At 38.0% G+C, this 19,022-nt stretch overlaps 1 long non-coding RNA gene across 1 annotated transcript in view; it reads left to right on the plus strand.

Annotated features, from left to right (window-relative positions):
- LOC129408991 (uncharacterized) overlaps positions 1–19,022 on the plus strand; it is an 82,466-nt gene that overhangs the window by 47,286 nt on the left and 16,158 nt on the right. The window contains exon 4 of the long non-coding RNA XR_008632221.1: positions 17,952–18,090. This is a non-coding gene — a long non-coding RNA (uncharacterized LOC129408991). The remainder of the gene's footprint in view (positions 1–17,951; positions 18,091–19,022) is intronic.

Below are 19,022 nucleotides of genomic sequence, written 5' to 3' on the forward strand. Positions count from 1 at the left end.
ACTACCACACATTCACCTCTCAGTCCATTTATACATGGCCTTTTATACAGGTCAGGATTGTGGGGTGTCTTGCCCAACATTATGCAGTATGCTGAATAGAGCTGGAATCAAACCACTGCCTCCCTGTGCTATATCTATAGTCCTGGCTTATGAGTTTTTATTATTACCGGACAAGGCCCGTGGTGTTGGCATTGTTTGTGTCCTAAATGTTTAGCTCTATTTAAATCAGTTATTATTACATCTAAGATTAATTTGTAACTATTGCAATATTTATTATCTTATAAACTGTGTTCTCTCCCATGGGAATAGTTCACCTTTCAAAATACCAGTATCAGTTAGATATTTTCTTCCGCCCGCTGAGAAAAAATCGGAATCATGAATGAGTAATTTTGATCAATTCTGCAATCAGCCGGCGACTAAAGGCCCGTCTCACTCACGTTAAAGTATGATTTATAAATGGCTAGAGGTCGTTAGGACGCTACAGGCGCTTTATCAGGCTAAATGAGAATGGCCTTTCTACTCATGTTCCCTGTATGACAGCGACAAGCAGGTTGTCAATACAGAAATGACTGCTGCAGGGCTGCAAAGGCATACATGCAATGCACACAGGGCCCAGGCTCAATGCAATGCCATATATGGAAGAAAAGATGAAATTTAAAGAGGAGGTATTTTACTTCTATGGGGTATTAACTGGCAACACATAACTCATTTAGATCACCATGTTCCCTTTTTCTGTTGAAAATGTATAGTCATCCCCCTTCAGAACGCTATCACAACACAGTCAGCTTGCATCCCTCTAATAAAACTACTGCACATCACATTAGGTTTGTCAAGTTATTGTGTACAGTTTTCTTTGTTTTTGGATATTCATGAAGAATTGTTGTGTGATAGTGTGATGACAGGCTTGTGGTCTGAGCATTGGACAGAATCTTACAGCTAAAGGAGTGTTTGAATAGAGCCTGGGAGAAAACTGAAGTACATCCTAAAGCATTCATGGGTGACATCTAAAACCTCGTCAGACATGTTTGATGAATGAACAATGTAACATTATAACATGGTAGAAACCTGAAAAGATCATTTATGCGTAATACCCCCTCTTTAAAGTGAAAATACAAAATAAAAAACAAATCATGTAAAACCGCATTCGAACCCATTCCCAAAAGTGTCGTCTGGTCCAGTCACATATGCACCCGTCCGCATATACTCACACCAACAAGATGAATCAGTCAATAGGAGCATTGATCATTCACTGATTTACAGAAGAGACAAGTGTTGTAAACAGTGGCATGGATTTTCGCTCGCCATAAAACACACAATTTATTCATCTTTTACTGTAGGAGCAGATCAATGGGATTTTCTGGACGCACAAATACAAATTCCTCTCATAGCTAAAAACAGACAGGGCTGTTATTCAAGCATACCGTAAAGCAGTAAAAAGAGTAGTGGGAACAATATATCGACTGCATTTTGGATTTATTTACCTGACAAAAGTATTGCATTGGCCTTTGAGTTTTGGAAGTAATTGTGAAGGTTATTACTGAATACATACAGTGCATACATACGGTACATAATTGTAGAAACAGAGTGTAAGAATGCATGTAGTATTATTTATTATTATTATTTATTTTATTTAAAACAAGGACAGTGCACAGAATCATTAAACTCAGAGAGAAAAGATGCTCTTCACCAGATTTATCTATAAGCTATTTTCCATCTGCAGTTCTTGGGCGGGCACAAAATACATTAAAGAAACTATTCACATTAGACTAACTCTAACAACAACATTTCATCGATGTCAGCAGTGTCTCCTTTAAAGAACCACAATCTAATTAATCATTAAACATACAAAACAATCAAAATGAATTAATTCCAAAGTAAATCCACGACAAAAAAATAATTGAAGTAACTATGGTATATTTAGCTTTTTATCAAATTGTTTTTGGCCAAGCTACCACAGCAAGCAATACTGATGTGTGGAAATATAGTCATGATGTATTTAAAGGCCATATATTATGTAAAATTGACTCTTGTGAGCTTTAAGCCATACATGGAGTTGTGTTTTGTTTCATTCACACGTTTTGTTAAGTAGAAATTGGAAATTCTAGGTCTGAAATTCAAGTGATTCTAGTGACGGTTTACAGAGTTTTTAAACACAGTGGAGCGCTTTCTGTATTACCAGATGACATCACAAGGTGGAACAGTGTTTTTTGTTGAGAGAAGAACTAAATACACAAAGTTTGTGTGTTAAACATGTGTGTATGAAACAAACACAATTTCTGGTATGTTTTTGATGAGGAAACAGCATTACAGTATAACATAGGTCAGACAGTAGTGTAATATGGGCCCTTTAATCTTTGTTCTGTTGTTGTTGATGCTGTTGCTGAAGAACTATGGTGTAAATAGACTGTTAGATGTATTTAATAATACAAGCCTACCTGTTGAGTTGAGCAGATATCAACTGCCAGTGATTTATGTGTTTGCCCTTGACCCCTGTCAGATACTAAAGGTATACAGTTGAGCAATGGATTGTATTCTGCTTTGGTTACACACTAGCATAATATGACCTTTGTTGATTCATATATGCCAGTCAAAAGTTTGAACACACCAAATACATGATGCAAGATATATAGTATTAAGTAACAAAGCAAAAACAAAAAAAAAAAGCAAACAAAGGGTGGCTTTTTATAAAAAAAAAAAAAAAAAAACTGAATCAAGTTAGAGTTATTTCCAGTGTATTTTTGTTTGCTACATTGCATTTGTGTGTCCATTCATAATTTTGGTGCCTTCAGTGAGATTCTAAAGTGTGTCCAATCGTTTATATTTATTCGGTTTTTTTTGTTTTTTGTTTTACATATGCCCCATCGGACTTGTTGACTTTGAAAACCTGTTGTTTGGGTCTTTTTAGAAGTGTCATGGATGCTTATTATATGTCCATTTGTGTTCAAGTGTTGCTCTTTGTCAGTCCGAGTGGTGAAGCGCCACACAGACAACACCTCTACGCAAGCACCTCCACACCTAAGGGTGCTTTGTGTAAATAAGCGTGCCTGCACCCCTGTAGGGTGGTCAGCACACCCATCCATCTCAGGCCGCCTGGGGTCCCCACACACAAACACATGTACACACTTCCTGTTTGCTCCCCTGGTCTGTGCCACATAAGGCACACTGTGACCTCTGGACAGCGTTTTGTCTCTGTGTCTCTCTGTGTCATCTCCAGTGTTACACATCCAAAACACTTTCTGAACACAAACCACTAAATGATGGCTGCAGGCTGAGGAGCTGAGGCTGTGTTTGAGTCTGTGAAGCTAATGTGTCCAGATGCAAGCACCTGCCAGTGCTCCTCTTGCTTTTCAAATGTCCTTTATACCAACACTGGCTGGGAATATTCTTTCTACATATATTCTGTTCTATTCTATTAAATTTAAATGTTACTGTTTGTCAATGCAGACAAACCTCTGTGACTTCAGACTTATTCCCCACTGAATATTATATATATATTATAATATTATATAATATACATTTTACCAACAGAACAGTTCTCCTCGCTTAAAGGTGTGCTGTGTCTGCCAAGAATTCCTGCCTTTTCCTAAATTTTTAATGAAAAGGCAGGTTGAAAAGTTTCTGCATGTATAACCCGGAATCTGGATCTTTTCAATAACTGCAAGTAACATGGGCAGGGGTAGGAGGTAGGTGAAAACAGGTATTAATCAAAATTGAAATCCAACTTTATGCAGGTTAAAGCAGTACTAGCTGACCATGTTATAGTTGCCTCAAGCATGTTTGTGATGTAAAATGTGGACGTTATCACACAGTGATCCACGGGTGTCTTAGATTATAATTACATAACAGAGACAGGCACAATATGTCTTCTTTAATGCAGCTTTAATGATGAAGAAACACCATTGTAAGTCCATAAGTCGATTTTACATAATATGTCTCCCTTAATATTGTAAACAAGTATATAATATCTATGAACTTTAACATGTATTAAGACACACAGTAAATCAGTGCATCCGGCAGTCCATATAAAATGTCCATGTTGTGGTTATGAAGCATTAGCAGTTGTAGTTACCCTCCTGACCATCACTTAACAGCCCATTCCCAGCCTGTGTCTGTGGCGTGTTAAAGCTTTTAGTGGAGCTCCGGTAAAGTCATCGCTCTTCTCTAACTGTCAGAGAGACCTCTGTGCAGACTGCTGAACATACACACACATGTAGAAACACCGGTCCCTGCTGGTCTGCTCTCCCGCCCTCATGCTCCTTTTAGGTTCTTAAATATTGATAAGTAGCTCTGCAACATTAATATCTTAGATGGCTTACAAGAACACTTAAATAAAATCTGGCCAGCGCTCTCTCACTTGTTTTTCATTTGTGTAATGCGTTTGTTTGGGAAGAGGTGGGGGGCTGGAGTGGTGGGCCAGAGGATTACTACCGCAGTCTGTTTGTAAAATGAAAATGGGTACTTCATTTGGACTTAAAATGTATAAAAGAAACCATCAGAGCTATGCTGGTGAAAGAAAAAAAAAAACATACTTTTCAAAGTGCTTCATATATTCCATTCACAAGTTATTATTTTTCTATTCAACACTATAATCTATTTTGGTTGTCACTCAGTTGATAAAAAGTAATTTTGAGTAGGAAAAAGATGCAATCTTCAACAACTATGTTTTCTGTTGCAATATTTTAATATACTTTTTGGCATAGTAAGTTCAGTTAATCTAAAACAAAAAAAACAAAACAAAACAAAACAAAACACATGCCTTAATTTACTGGTCAAACTGGAACTGAACTAAGACTAAGCCAAGACCTACTCCAGTCTAATATAGGATGTAATAAGGAAAATCATAAATAAAATCTGCCTTGTCCAATTTTACTTTCCAAAAGCAGTACACTTCTGTAAAACAGAGAACTTTGTGTTGTACATATTTTCTAGAGAGTCTTTTATTTGGAGTCTTGTTGTGATGCAAAGCCATCATGGCCACTGAAAACACAGACAAGAAAGTGTCGATATTTATTAGAAGTTGAAACTAACGTCAATTTTTAGCCTCATTCATACTAAAAGGATTTGACCACGGCACACACAAACGCGCACACGCACACGCACACACACACACACACACACACACAAATGGATTTTGATGTTCTTTCTAGGAGAAGTTAAAGGGCTTGTACCTGATTTTTTTCTATGTATTTGAGCAAATTTTGTCTTGCCCCAGAATAGATATATTAGATAAGCAGCTCCTGAGTCAGGAGGGGTCAAAATAAGTCCTCTGTGTACTGTCTGTGTCAGAGTGTTGCTGAGATTGCTCTGTTAGCGTGGTAGCTGTTGAAAATTAACTAGTTTTGTTTTTCACATTTAAGACATTAAGACATCTTCATTTATGTATTGTACATATTTGTTTTTTGGCTGTATGTGGTGACCTATTATTTAGTTAAGGTTACTTTAATTTGTTGTAAATATGGCAGGTCTTGCCAGATCCCAAAGTCCTAAAGATGAAGGGTTAATAGTGAGAGTCACACAGAGATCCAAACAAATAAGATTAAGATTCACTTCCAACTGGCTGTGAGCACACATCTCCATAATCCCATTTAGAAGCTTCATTTCACCACAAGTGTTTGCTTGCTGCCGTTACTTCTGGGTGACTTGACTTGATTTATGGTCTCTGAGGACTCGGGAGACTATAGGAGTTTAAAGAGATTAGAAGAGGATTAAGCGACTGGGACAGATTAGCCCCCACACTCCTCGAGCTGCTCGGATTCAGCACTGAGACGTCACAGCCACAGTGGGACTTTTGACTACATGTTGAGTCATTTATGTTTAATAGGTTAACATTATTAAACTAGAGGGAACTGAGAGAATTTTAGCCTGCATCTAGATCTATTGACATACGGTCATAAATGTGAATATTAATGTCATGTTTTTAGAATTTGTTCCCAATACACAATTTACGGCAGCTTCACAGTCATGGTTAACTTTGAAGTGCTTCTAAGTTACTTTTAAAAGGCATAGCTAAAAACCGGCTGATGTTGTTTATTATGTGAGTACACAGATTCTCAGAGAGAGATATATTTCCCCAAGCAGAGCCTCTTCCTTCAAAAAGACAAATACTTGTTCTGAGTGTCTGTTGCGTACGTGTGCGCTGTTTGTGTGTGAGTTCTGCTGTGGGAAGCCAAATGTAGAAGAGTGATAGGCCGACATACGGTGAGGTTCATCAAAGTCACGGCATGCGACGGCACTCATTTTTCATTGGTTGAGGGGTCTCGCACACCTGCAACCTGCAGCAGGCGGCCCACCTGAAGGAGAGAGAGGGAGAAGAGCAATGGTGACACTGAAATGGAGTAAGGAGCAAACAGGACGGAGAGTGTGCAGAGGGGAGTGGAGACACTGGTCACTGGGACAGTTTGAACGACAGCGTTCTCCCTTTTACATTTCACACCCGGCCGCTTGTGCAGCGCCGGGGGGAGCGGCCGGGGAGGGGGGCGCGTGGGGGGGTTGTTTTGCTCAAGGGAGAAAGATGAGGAGATACATTCTGAAGATGTTATTATACGTTTACCTTGGCTTGGGCTCACAGGGGCTAAAAAAGCTGAGAGCACATGCGATCTGCACATGCACTCTGCACACACCTCTGCGTATGTCTGCACTCAAGTTTGTTGTTGTTTATTTGTGCTAAAACCTTTTAATCATCCATTCAATATTTTGTTGCAAGCATTTTGACTGTAGTTTTATACTTGTTTGCATAGTGATACAATGAGTTGTCATTGTGTGCGTGTGTGTGTATAAGGCATTATATGTAGGGATTTAAACTGGTTTCAAGCTTTCACAAGACATTTTGGCATTCAAGCATGACATTTTTAGGCACAGGCACAGATAAAGATTTTTTATTGTTTTTGCAGACAGGAAAGTAGACCACCCTAGAACTGCAGAATACAGTTCTAGGGTGGAATATAGTTTGATGTACACAGTGCACAGTGGTCCGATTTAGTGTATTTTATTTATTTAATGAGACAGGGACAGTGCACAATATACATTAACCTTCACAGGAGAGATGCATTGTACCAGGTTGTAGCACCAGTGCTAATTTCCACCTGTAATCCCTGAGCAGGTTAATTGTTTGATTGTATTTTAATTGACCTTAGCTATCAACTGTTCTTCCTGGAGAATTATGTAGCATGTTTTGGGTTTTCTGTAATCTGTTGTCATCTGTTGTGTCACAAAGTTTTCCTTTGACATAATATTCCTTATGGAAAAAAGAGCACATTTACTCATTTATTGGACAAAGTTTTGCAGCTTTCATACCTCCAGGTAGATTTAATTACCAAGTAGAAGACACAACGTTTTGGGTCAGTTCTGCCAGTCTTAATTTTAATTTTTACTTGTTGTGACAATTGAGTCCGCTTGTCAGACAAGCTTTTTCCACATTTTGTTTGAAAAAAACAAAACAAAAACAAATTTCTATCATTGTACATCCAAGGATGGAAAGGATTATAATTCATTTTTCTCATGCAGTGTGGGGTGCCACCAGCAGCAGGTTGAGGTCATCATAACCGCGTGGTGTCCATCGCGGCTGTCAACAGACACTTGATTGTAAACACATCGCTGTTGCCCCCAGCGACAGAGACCCAGCATCTGTCCGCTCCACTCTACGCTGTAGCAGACCCATCACTCTCCCCCCGTCACCCAGACACACAGCAGCACACAGGTAAAGACACTTACAGACTCCCATCACTGTCCGGGCCCAGCCCCTGCTTTAGCTCCTGCTGCTGCGGTCCAAGCACACGTGGTCTCAGTCACTCATAACACACGTGTTTGTGTGGAAATGGAGCTAATCCATCAAGTGGAGCATGCGGCGGGCAGCATCACCTTCACAGCTCACCTACTATCACTGTCACATCCATGCCTGCTGGACACCCACATCACCACTGCTATGCACTCATAAACACGCCCTCGCCCACGCACTCATGCAAAATTCATGAGCCAGCAATCACAAACAATCTTTACTTTACAGTATGCTTCTTAAACTTTACATGTCACTGGTCAAAATATACTAAATGTAGAAAAACTAAAACTAAGTATGTGGTTATGAACTTAGAAAAACAAGTTGTAATTGAATAAATGGAACCAGAAAATGTATTGTATGAAGCCCAAATTAAAAAAATGTGTTGTTGTTATGATGTTATGAGAAAACATGGCAGTTTAGCTTGTGGCCTATGATGTGTTATGTGCTAAATAGATGCTGTAATAGAACTTAGAACTTTTAGAACTTTTTTAATGCTTGTTCCTTATTTTTGGCAAGTAAACATCTTCAGTCAAACAAACATTTTGTACAAAACACAATAGTACATTCCTGAGAGATTCAACTGTGACAAATGCTGGCCGGCAGCAGGGGCCTGTCCCGCTGCTGGCTGAAGGCTAGGCTGTGTCGTTTCATGGCTCTCTTGTTACTGGGCTGTAAATTCAGCGGATGGCTCCTGTCTCTGTGTATTGATCCGCTCCGTCACCTTGAACCTCAGTATTGACACATGGGGTGACGCTGAGCAGGGAAAAGCGGCAATTTAGCCACCCTCAATTATGACATTCATAGATGATGTCACAACAGGGGCACAGGGCTTTGGGACATACACACTGTCCTGGGATTGAGTCCATTTGTTTGAGTTGTGCGCTCAAAGCATAGACACACACACAGACACACACACCAGGCAAAGGCTATCTGCCCTAAACAGCAGCTAATGGGACCCTTTGTGTTGTGTGTGAAATGTCGACTTTTGACAGCCAATCTAATGTTTCCTCTGTCCCCAGACAGATGGTTCACTAGACCATGTCATTAGCTGAATACTGTTACCATTATAATGTCATATTCAATAACACGTATTAAAAGCAACATAGCATAAGGCAAAACATTAGCCTGTCCTTGCCCCAAAGCCCCTGCTCTGTATCTGTTGTCAAGAAGTGCAATTGTGTAATTATTGCTAAGTTGGACACCATCTCGTCATTCAAACAATGCTAAACTTTGTTGTCTTGGTGTAAAAATTAAATTTATCTGAATTTGTTCACAAATTTTAAGTGCTTAAGTGTTGTATAATTAGTGTTTGTATGTAGTAATTAAGTATGCGCGATGTGATGGTCAACGCGGGTTTTGAGGGTCACGGGTTCAGTTTCCCCTGGAACCAAAAGGCTCCAGGTACAAAGCCTCTCTTAGAATTTAGACTAAAGAAGGACTTGTCACTTGTCATTATATCCAAACAAATAAACAGCAGCAACTAAAATAATAAACAAACAAACAATAAATAATAACTAGACATTCATAAATACATAAAAATTTATAAATAATAATGAAACAATAAAGAACATACTTTTGCTCTGTAGTAGAGTTTATTACAGTTAGAATCAATGACCCAACTCCAGGTCTTGCCCTTCTTATAAAACACACTATTATACTGCTATATTATATTACAAATGGATTTCAAATTGAGGCCCTATCAGATGTCACATATCTGATTCAGTAAGTAGTGGCCAGGGGCCACCCAGCCATCGTTAATACTGTATTCACAATCCATTGATGAGATCATGAAAAACGGGCCGTGTCTGTTTGCCCTCCCAGTACCCACCCGAGCATGGCCCTGACACTCATAAACATGGACACGCTGAAGCACAGACCAAACGCGCACTCCCTAGGGTGCTCCGGGCTCTCAGGGCTGACCATGGAGCATGTGGGTCACAGCGAGGGGCACAGAGAGAGGGGCTCTTAAGGGCCCCACAGATGGGCTGCAGTCACATACACACTTAGGCAAACGCACTCATAGGTCAGGGTTCACCTGGAGGAGCACTGGTCAGCCTCCATCCATCAGTTTTATTACACAGCCTTGTCAAAACATGGACATGACAAGGCCTTCAGGACAGACCCACCTTATCTCATTGTTTGAATGTATTATGTGTCATCTTCCAGAGAATAATATTGAAATTACCATATAAAATTATAACTTACACAATTATTGTTGCTCTTTAGTTTCAAACACTGTATTTTATAGTAAATAAAACTCTTTGGTTGGAGCATACCAATTATACCTTATCTGGACTAAAATCAACATAAGGAGTAAAGTGGAAATCAAACGAAAAGCATCAGGAGTCATATTTGAACAACTATATGTCTGTATTTCCGTGATGACAAACTTTTTGGTTTGTGGTACATTCCAGGTCTCCAATGAGTGCCATGCGTTCTCCAGAATGAGGCCTTATCATTCAGTGTCTTTGAATAGACACATAGTTCTACGTGTCATGTCGTTCCTTATTTCCCCGAGTTTACCCCCGGGACAACAGCCGCCATTTTGTCCTGTCACTCCCCTGTGCTTTTTTTCCCTTCTTGCCTGTCCAATAATGACAGTTTAATTTGCCAACCAATTACACCTGTGCGGTATTTAAATGAGCCAATCAGGGCAGTGACAGGACGACTAGCCGCTCCAGTTAGCACCCAGCGCAGAGGTCGATTTACTGCCTCCTTCACAGTTACTGAAGTCCACTGAGCGATGTGTTTTTAATGGAAAACACAGTGATATATATATATTAAAAAAATACATTTTTTTATGTTATAACTGTTCAAATGTAATTCAAATGTAATTATACAGAATAAATGGACAGTGTGAAGCACATCCGGTAAATGACCTTTCCTTTGTAGGTAGCAGGGTCTGTCTGCCTTATTATTGTACTAAAAAACAATAAAACAGTCCATTTCTAGTGTAGATTTTAATAAAATACATAATAATAATAAGATTTTAAAATAATTAAAGTACCACATGTAGTCAGTATTTATATATCATAGACAACTCTTGGAAAATACATCACAATTGAATCTAAAACACCATTTAAATGACCACAGTCAGTCACAAATTCTTAAATTATTCATTTCTGCAGCAAACAACAAAATGTCCTGTTTAACTATGTTTAAAACCTGCAATCCATGTAAAAACGTGTTCTGAAATGCTATGTAAACAGAATAATTATATTAAATAATATATCACAAATCTAATCACAATTGCAATGTTTGTCATAAAATTGCTCTTACACAATTTTCCATAATTGTTCACATCTAATCAACAGGTAACTTTTTAGACATTTTCCATTGACTGTAACTATTATCAAAACTCAAAATTGAAACTAAATAATTTTCAATCAGGTTAGGGTTAAGAGGAGGAGGAGGAGGCAAAGAAATATAAAAGATAAGCTCTAATCCGTCTTTCTCTTAATGTAAATAAGGTCTAAGCATTTTATCCTGCTCATTTGTGTAATGGCTGACTTAAAGGAGGGCTTCTGTAATCTTCTTAGCATATTGGTTTTAAGAATAGAATAGAAATATATTTCAGTTTTTAATAGAAAATTTTACATTCTGTATTAATATGAATATGTTTAAATCTATGTGATAATAGGTTGCGTTCATTTAACATCACAACATTGTCAAATCCTTGTAGTTTAAAATTGAGTTGGAGGACAGGTCAGAATTCAATGTTGGAATTTGCTGTTGAACTGTCAGACTGCAGTTTTGTTGATATCTCTGTAATTACTAGGCCACAGAAACAAGAAAAACAGGCATAAAGTATAACATCCTCTCTGTCAGTATAAATAAAAAAGTGAGTTTATCTTTTCACAATAGCCCCAGAAACCAGTGCCATTATTCAAGTCTGAAGTTGTGATTGCTGTCAGTTGAATGGACTTAAAGACATAAGATTAATATAAATCTGTGGACCCAATCCCCAACAAGTCAGGTTAAATGCCTATTTTTCTTTCAAAAACAGTGAATCTCCCATATTGTTATGCGCCCACCATCTGAGATTATGACATCCACAAATTCTAAAACATTAACATAACCTATTATTTAAGTTTAAGCAATTCCTTTAACTGTCCATTTCTCGATTAAACAGCTGCTTAATCCCTTCCACTGAATGCGTTCCCAAGGTCCCCTCCAGTTCTTACCTCCACAATAACTGTAACTGTGCTTTTTAATACCAAGCGATGGTAAGTAAAAATAACCTTAGCCTAATATCTGGAGATTAAATACATCTTTCACAGAGTGGCTTAGTCCTGCCGGGCAGATTTAAGTTCCCCGTAAACAAAAGCAATACACGCACACAGATCTTTCCAATACACTTATAATTACAGTGGCATAAGAGTACTTAAAATTATTAAATGCGGCCAGAAGGCTTAGAAGATACTTGCATGTGTGACCTAGCTTTTTTGGCTCGCCTGACCAAAAATTATTTCGCTTGATGAGAAAAGTGTGCTTTGCTATGCACAAATTGTTCATAAAATAGGAACAGTTCTGAAATTACAAGTAAATGTTGCTAGATTAATCCTTATGGAGAAGACATTAACAAGAATAATTTATCTTACTTTAATTATGCAGTGCAAATTAATATTATCCAAAGAACTGAGCATAAAGGATGGTAAGAGATTTAGAAAGAAATGAAAGAAACATTACAAAGAGGGGAAAGGGAAATCAGGTGTCAAATGTATGATTTTTTTTTCTTCTTAATTTTGTCTTTCAGATGGTCGATACTGTTCATTGGAGAGTTACTCCAATAAAAACAAATTGACGTTATGGAACTAGTGGGCTCGGTAAGAAATGAAGATTTGAACCAAAATTATAATTCTGATCATTATTGGGGCACAGACAAAAGCACTAAAAAGTTTTTATGGCATGTCCTAATTTCCTAATTTTGTCTTTTGTCAATCTTTTTACTTCAAATAAGTCTTTTTGCCTCCTTGCTCACTGTTTTTTTCTCTTTTTTATTGCGCTCAACAGTGACCACCCCACCACAAACTATTGACCAAAAGATCTATAATAATAAAATCTGATTCTGAAACTTTATAAACTTTATAAATTAAAGTTTTAAAGCTGCCATCTTTTTTTTTTAATTAGTAGATGACGGATGTGAAACTCCTTCCCCCTCCTATCACCTGGCCTTTGTTCAGGCTCACCTGTGCCCTCTGGTCTACCTCTGTCAGGCTGAAGTGGGTACACTGTCAGACAGCAGTAATGTAGATACCATCTGCGTTACAGATGGTATCTTTATATATATTTTTTTGAACTGAAAAAGCACTGTGTTATGGACATTTATTGTTTTTTAAACTTCATATTTAGATTTTTCAAAAACTCTGTGGGACCAATGAATGGGAAATTTACTTCCACAGCAGATGTTAAAGTGGGCAGGATTGTTGAACACTGATAGAACTAAATAAATGTATTGCCACAAGAAGTCATTAGTTTTACAGTTCAATCAAAACCATACAAACCTGTCTGCTGGTCATATAACAAAAACATCCCACATTGACTTTACTGCACCAACACATTTATACACAGCATAGTAGTTATTTGAATACATCAAAAATGTCTTTTGGAGGTCCACAAAGGACATTCAAATGCAAATGACTCTAATTCTGGACCAGTTAGTTAGAATTTTTAAGATCTAAACTAACAGTTAAAACAAGGTGAAGAAACCTGTGAAAAATAATAAAACCTTGCAGACTAAATGCCTTTGTTTGCGTTCTCTGTGCATTGGTGTGATTGCAGTGTGAACCAGCAAAGGCAGCTCAGTTAGTTAGTTAGTTAGCAGGGGAATCGGCGAGTACTTAGGCCCCAATTATCCACTAAATCTGCCTCTCTCTAAATGAGATTATTGCCACACGCCGAAGCTGTGGCTCCCATTGGGTTCCATTAACTTTGATTACTCCTCATTATTTACTTACAGCTCCGCCACTGTTATTGGTCTCACACAGTAAGGAAGGAAAGGAGAGCGCAAGGGGGTAATGCAAACATACGGAGCTACGCATGTGTACACAGTTATAGCCAAGTGTAAGTAATAAAGACTACAACCATAAAACAGCCCTGCTATGCATTCCAATTAAATACAGCTAAATGCATGTTTGGAGAAAGATAAACAAAATGTGTGGCAGGAATAAGACAGGAACAGACAGTGTGAGAAATTAGACAATTACTTTTAAACAATCAGATGAACTGCAAGAATATTAAAGCCACCGCATGTAACTTTTTAGCCAAAAAATAGACCTAAATTAGCCAAATTCATCAGCCAGTTTCACTTAGTGAACCGGCTGACCTCGCAGCGTTAGAATTCATTCGCACGATGGTAGGTGGGTACTTTTTTCATTTAACCAGTCACTGCTCTTTGGTCTAACTGGTAATGGGGCTAACTGGTATATTGAGCATTTCCATAATCCCGTAGGAAGAAGGGCAATAACGTCTTTCCCCTTGATAAAATTCACCAAACATTCACTTTGTTCCGGCTTTAAATCCTCGATCTTGGGAATCGTTGCCAACACAGAATGTATGGCTCTTCTCTGATTGGCTGGTGCTCGGATTCACACTTCCGGGGGTTTTGCGAATCGTCTAGTGTATTCTGATTCCTGACCTAGTCGCTGGAGAGAAATTAAATTGAACAGAGGCACTAGGTTGCACCAGCCTGGCTAGACCAAAATGGTGGCATGTTGTTATTTTGGTTGTTTTTATTGTGCTGAAAAATATTGAAAAACATACATCCTTGCTGTGACCGGGCTTTTGTCTCCACAAACCTGACTTATTTAGCCTGGAGAAGGGCTTCTTCCTGTTTTTTGTTTTTTTTCATGGAAATGTTATTTCTTTGGCTGTAATCTTCCACAGTATGACATAAAAAATAGGTATGTTCGTGTAGAATGTTCTAGAGTATGGTTTCAACTTTCTTTTTCCATGGGATCATGTAGGTAATGTTCCATCTCTAGAAAGTTACATACCATACCTTTAAATTGTATGTACAACTACAAAACACCCACAAGTGTAAAAAAGAATGTTTGTCTCAATTTAGTATGGCCAATATTGTAACAAATGTATATCATAATTGTCTTACAACTTAAGTAACACTTTCATATTGTATTTAATCATTTTTATTTTGATAGATCCCTATGTGCTTCATTTATATTAGGTGGAGAGGGTGAGGAAAATCAGGGAGAACTATATGCATCTGATTGAGCTACATTAAACAGAAAACTACAGGTTCTTGAGACTATTTGATAGTTGACATCATTACATCACCCTTCCCTAGTTTCTACACAGTGAGGCATCACAATTGCATGAGGTCCTGGAGTGGAGTTTGTTGTGTGACTGGAGAGCCATTCAGTTTATTTGCTGGGGCCATGCCTAGTGCTTTGTATGCTCTAATGCCACTCATATTGTACACAGAGCCACTGCAGAAGCTGAATCCTTGTGTACTCTGTAATGTTTTGTGCAAAGATTTTACAATATCAGAGATTACTGTTGGAAAATGCCTTAAAAACTTTCCAATAGCAAGAAGAAATACCAGGAGAACAGAGTCTTGTGAGAAAGAAGTGTGCTCTAAGGCCTAATTTCACTGACATTGTCCCTCACCTAATTGCAAAAATCCCTCCATCTCTCCTTTGCTCCCTGTTGTGCAGCTCTGTAGCGCTCCAAGGTAAAAACCAAGTCGGGTGCTAATTTCATTTCGGTTTGTCTTAGGACAACTCTTAGATGTTTAATTCTATCCCAATTTCATGTAATCAGGCGAAAGGCTTCCCTAGAGGGAGGGCTGCACAGGCCAGGGCTAACCGTGTGCTATTTGCAAATGTAATTGGTCCACCTCTATTCTCCACATTGTCACTCTTTCATTTTATATATTTCTTCATCCTTCATTATCAGCACACCTTTCTTCGCGTATCCTTCCACTGCCCGCCCCTTTAGGCTACGCTGGTGTGGTTGTTATTGTGATTTCATATTTTCTTCTCATCTCTACCTCTGCAGCCTCTGGACATTGACTACAAAATCCATTATCATTTGTATATTTTAATTATGCAAATGAGGATAGCTCAGCTGGCCTGTTGGAGGCTGCAGGGGAGGAAGCAGGAACTCCATTGCGGGTGATTACAATTCATCCGCTCGTCTCGCTTTAATTGTAACAAGCTAATTACCTTGTTTCCATTTAGTTTGAACAATGCCAAAAAGAAAAGGGTGCAGTGATAGCTTTGGCTAACCGCTGGAACGGAGCTAGCTGGCAGGCAGTGGATAGAGGAGGGGTGTAAGAAAAAGAGAATGGTAGAATTTTTATTGTAAACTATAGGGTGAAATAATTTCACATTAACTTGTATACTTAGATATATACAATACGACTATACACACTACATAAAACATTTAACTAGGGATTGTGCAATTAGTTGAGATCAACATTCAGTAATCTCACTGATTAGCTTGGATATTTTCAAATCATTTATCTGTCACTAAAAACATGTAGTTTGGAGCAGAGTTTATTAAATATAAATTTGGCAGTTTATTTGTTTTAAATGGCAATTATGAAATGTTTATATGTTTAGGAAATTAATGAGACAAAAAATGTGATTAATCAGTATGAGAGAAAAAATAATGCATTTTTTCACCCAGTCCTAATCTTGACTATGACTAGATATAAGATACAATATCTAGTCATAGTCCATTCGTTTTTGTAGTAATTTAATATAATGTGATAATTTTACAGTGTAATATAACTGGTAAAAACTTTTTCATTTAGTGACTATTGTCTATCTCAGCAGCCTTTGTTGAGTAAACAATATCTATTGTGAGTCACACAAGCACACACTCACACAAAATCTCTCACTCTCACTTATATACACCTAAAAGATCTTCATCAAGGCACAACAGTTTTTTATAGTAACTTAAGATGTTGACTTTCTCCTGTTGAATCTACTTTAACACAAGAGAAGGGATGCAAATAGATCATGAGCAAGCCAAGCCATGGTCAAACGTTTCCGTCTAGAAATTTAAACAATACATTCTAGCTATAAGTAAGTAGATTTGCTAACCTAACCTACCTGTCACACCACAATCCGTAACACCCTGTCAAACATTATTCCACATTGTTACCATTCTTGCACGCCACATACTTTTTGTGCAGCTTTAAAGGCTTAAGCTGTGTTCAAATCTGTCTGCTTTTCACTGGGTTTGCGTTTTTGCCAGAGGTGCTCATATTGGCTCTGTTCAGCGCTTTCTCACTGAAATGAGTCCAGGGCTTCTGGGGATCAAGACCAGGCCTCGGCTGAGCAAGATCTCATTATCTCTGCGTGTTCCTTTGCGTGTACGTCTGCGTGTTCGGCCTTGTACATATGAAGGCTCCACACACGCACAGATGTATTCACACATGCACACAGCCTGTCATGGCACACTGAGCAGCAGGAGGAACCCTGCATGTCACAATGAAGACCACACCAAGTGGGACTATATTACATCTGTTTAAATTAGATTAGCTGTTTCACTATTCAAGTTAAAAGGCACTAAATGGTTATGCTCCAACAGTTACACCAATCAAAGTAAAATGTATAAAGTCTTATAATAATGTTTATTAACTCATTATAAACCAGGTATAGTGGGGCAGGGAAATCATTAACATGATTATGTTCCTAATACCTTAAGACTGACTGACTTCCAAAATATAAATAAAATTTTTACTTTAATAATAATACATCTTTATTTATAAAGCACTTTTAAAAACAAGGTTTACAAATGGTGTAGAAGCAGAAAAGAACAATAAGAAAAAAAAGCATAAAAATAGCATGCAGAAGGCATACAAAAACAGTGTCATGTCATCTTATTAGCTCAGTGACAATGTACATTTATTAATAGTAAACAAACTGATCCAGAGATGCTGACTTGAGATCAGAAGCAATTATTTAGTACTCACAACACTTAATTCAATAAATTATCATGACATTTTAGAATAATTGTGAAAGAATTCTGCATGGAATAGCCCCTGAGATTTTAAAGGTGACCTACTGAAATTTATACCTGCCTGTCAATGAGCAGCTGTTGGAATCTTCACCCACCTTGTTCGTTCCCACCTACTTTGGCTGCCATCAGGGAGAGACTTGAAAGGTATTTGAAACTGTCTTCCTTAATCATTTCCCTGGTCCCGCAGGACACGCTGTGACATGACAGACGGAAGGAAGGAAAGACGGAAGAGGGAGGGACCAATGAACTCGAAGAGGAACAAGATGGACGAGAGAGAAACATGTCACACATCTGTCACATAATCTCTGTCACACCCACTGACACAGGTAAAGGATCCCAAAAACTACTTGTTGTAACTTGATGTGTCTTTTTCATACCTAACTTTCCTTCTAATGGCGTATGGCATGGTTTTGTAATTGCTCCTGGCATACAATAACAAATGCATTTTTTCCATGAATCCTGATGTAACCATGGTGTAACTTTTTTACACCTTAGAAGTAATGGGAGACTCTAGCCTATCTTATGTCACTGTCCTTGGTGCTGAAAACTCAGGAACAACACAGCAAGTTAGCTACGTTCTAATTTATATATAGCATATATTACATTGTTTTGATGGAACAATTTTTGTAGTTTCCATTATGTTTAATTTTAATATTATAGATTTATTTGTGCTTTTTAAAAATTATTATTAACCGATTAAACAGGAGAGCTATAGAATGAAATGGTATCAAAAACTTTTGTTATTATGCAGCACATATACAAAAGTTCACATTATTGCTATAGACGATTTTTACGGCTTATGTTGAATTTCCTAGAGTCATTACATAAACGCCGTTTCAGATCCCAGTTTTAGTTCAATTTCTTATGACTGGCACACTTTATCCAGAGCTGTTAAGAAAACATAAAGCAGCTAAAGTTTGATTATGTACTGTATATAACACTTTTACAATTTAACATTTTAATAGACCAGCTCCAATGAAAAATCCTAACCAATACCAATGATCATACCATCTGACCCAAGCCTTACTTACATCTGAAAAGGTCAAGAAATGGTTAACTCTTTACATTAAAGCCAGGGCCATCAGATCTTGTTATAAACATGGATTACAGATTACTGTACAGATGTCCCTGTTTAGCTGTAAATACCATAAGGTCTTAATGTACAGACACTAAAGGAGACTAAAGTCTAAAGAGAGTTGAGTCCGTGTCGCTTAAATACACCGCAATCACACATCCTCATCTGGGAACAGCTGCTAAG

This window comes from Boleophthalmus pectinirostris, unplaced genomic scaffold, assembly GCF_026225935.1.
Source record: "Boleophthalmus pectinirostris isolate CB_2022bp ecotype Guang Dong unplaced genomic scaffold, ASM2622593v1 HiC_scaffold_18, whole genome shotgun sequence".
NCBI classification, from domain to species: domain Eukaryota; kingdom Metazoa; phylum Chordata; class Actinopteri; order Gobiiformes; family Gobiidae; genus Boleophthalmus; species Boleophthalmus pectinirostris.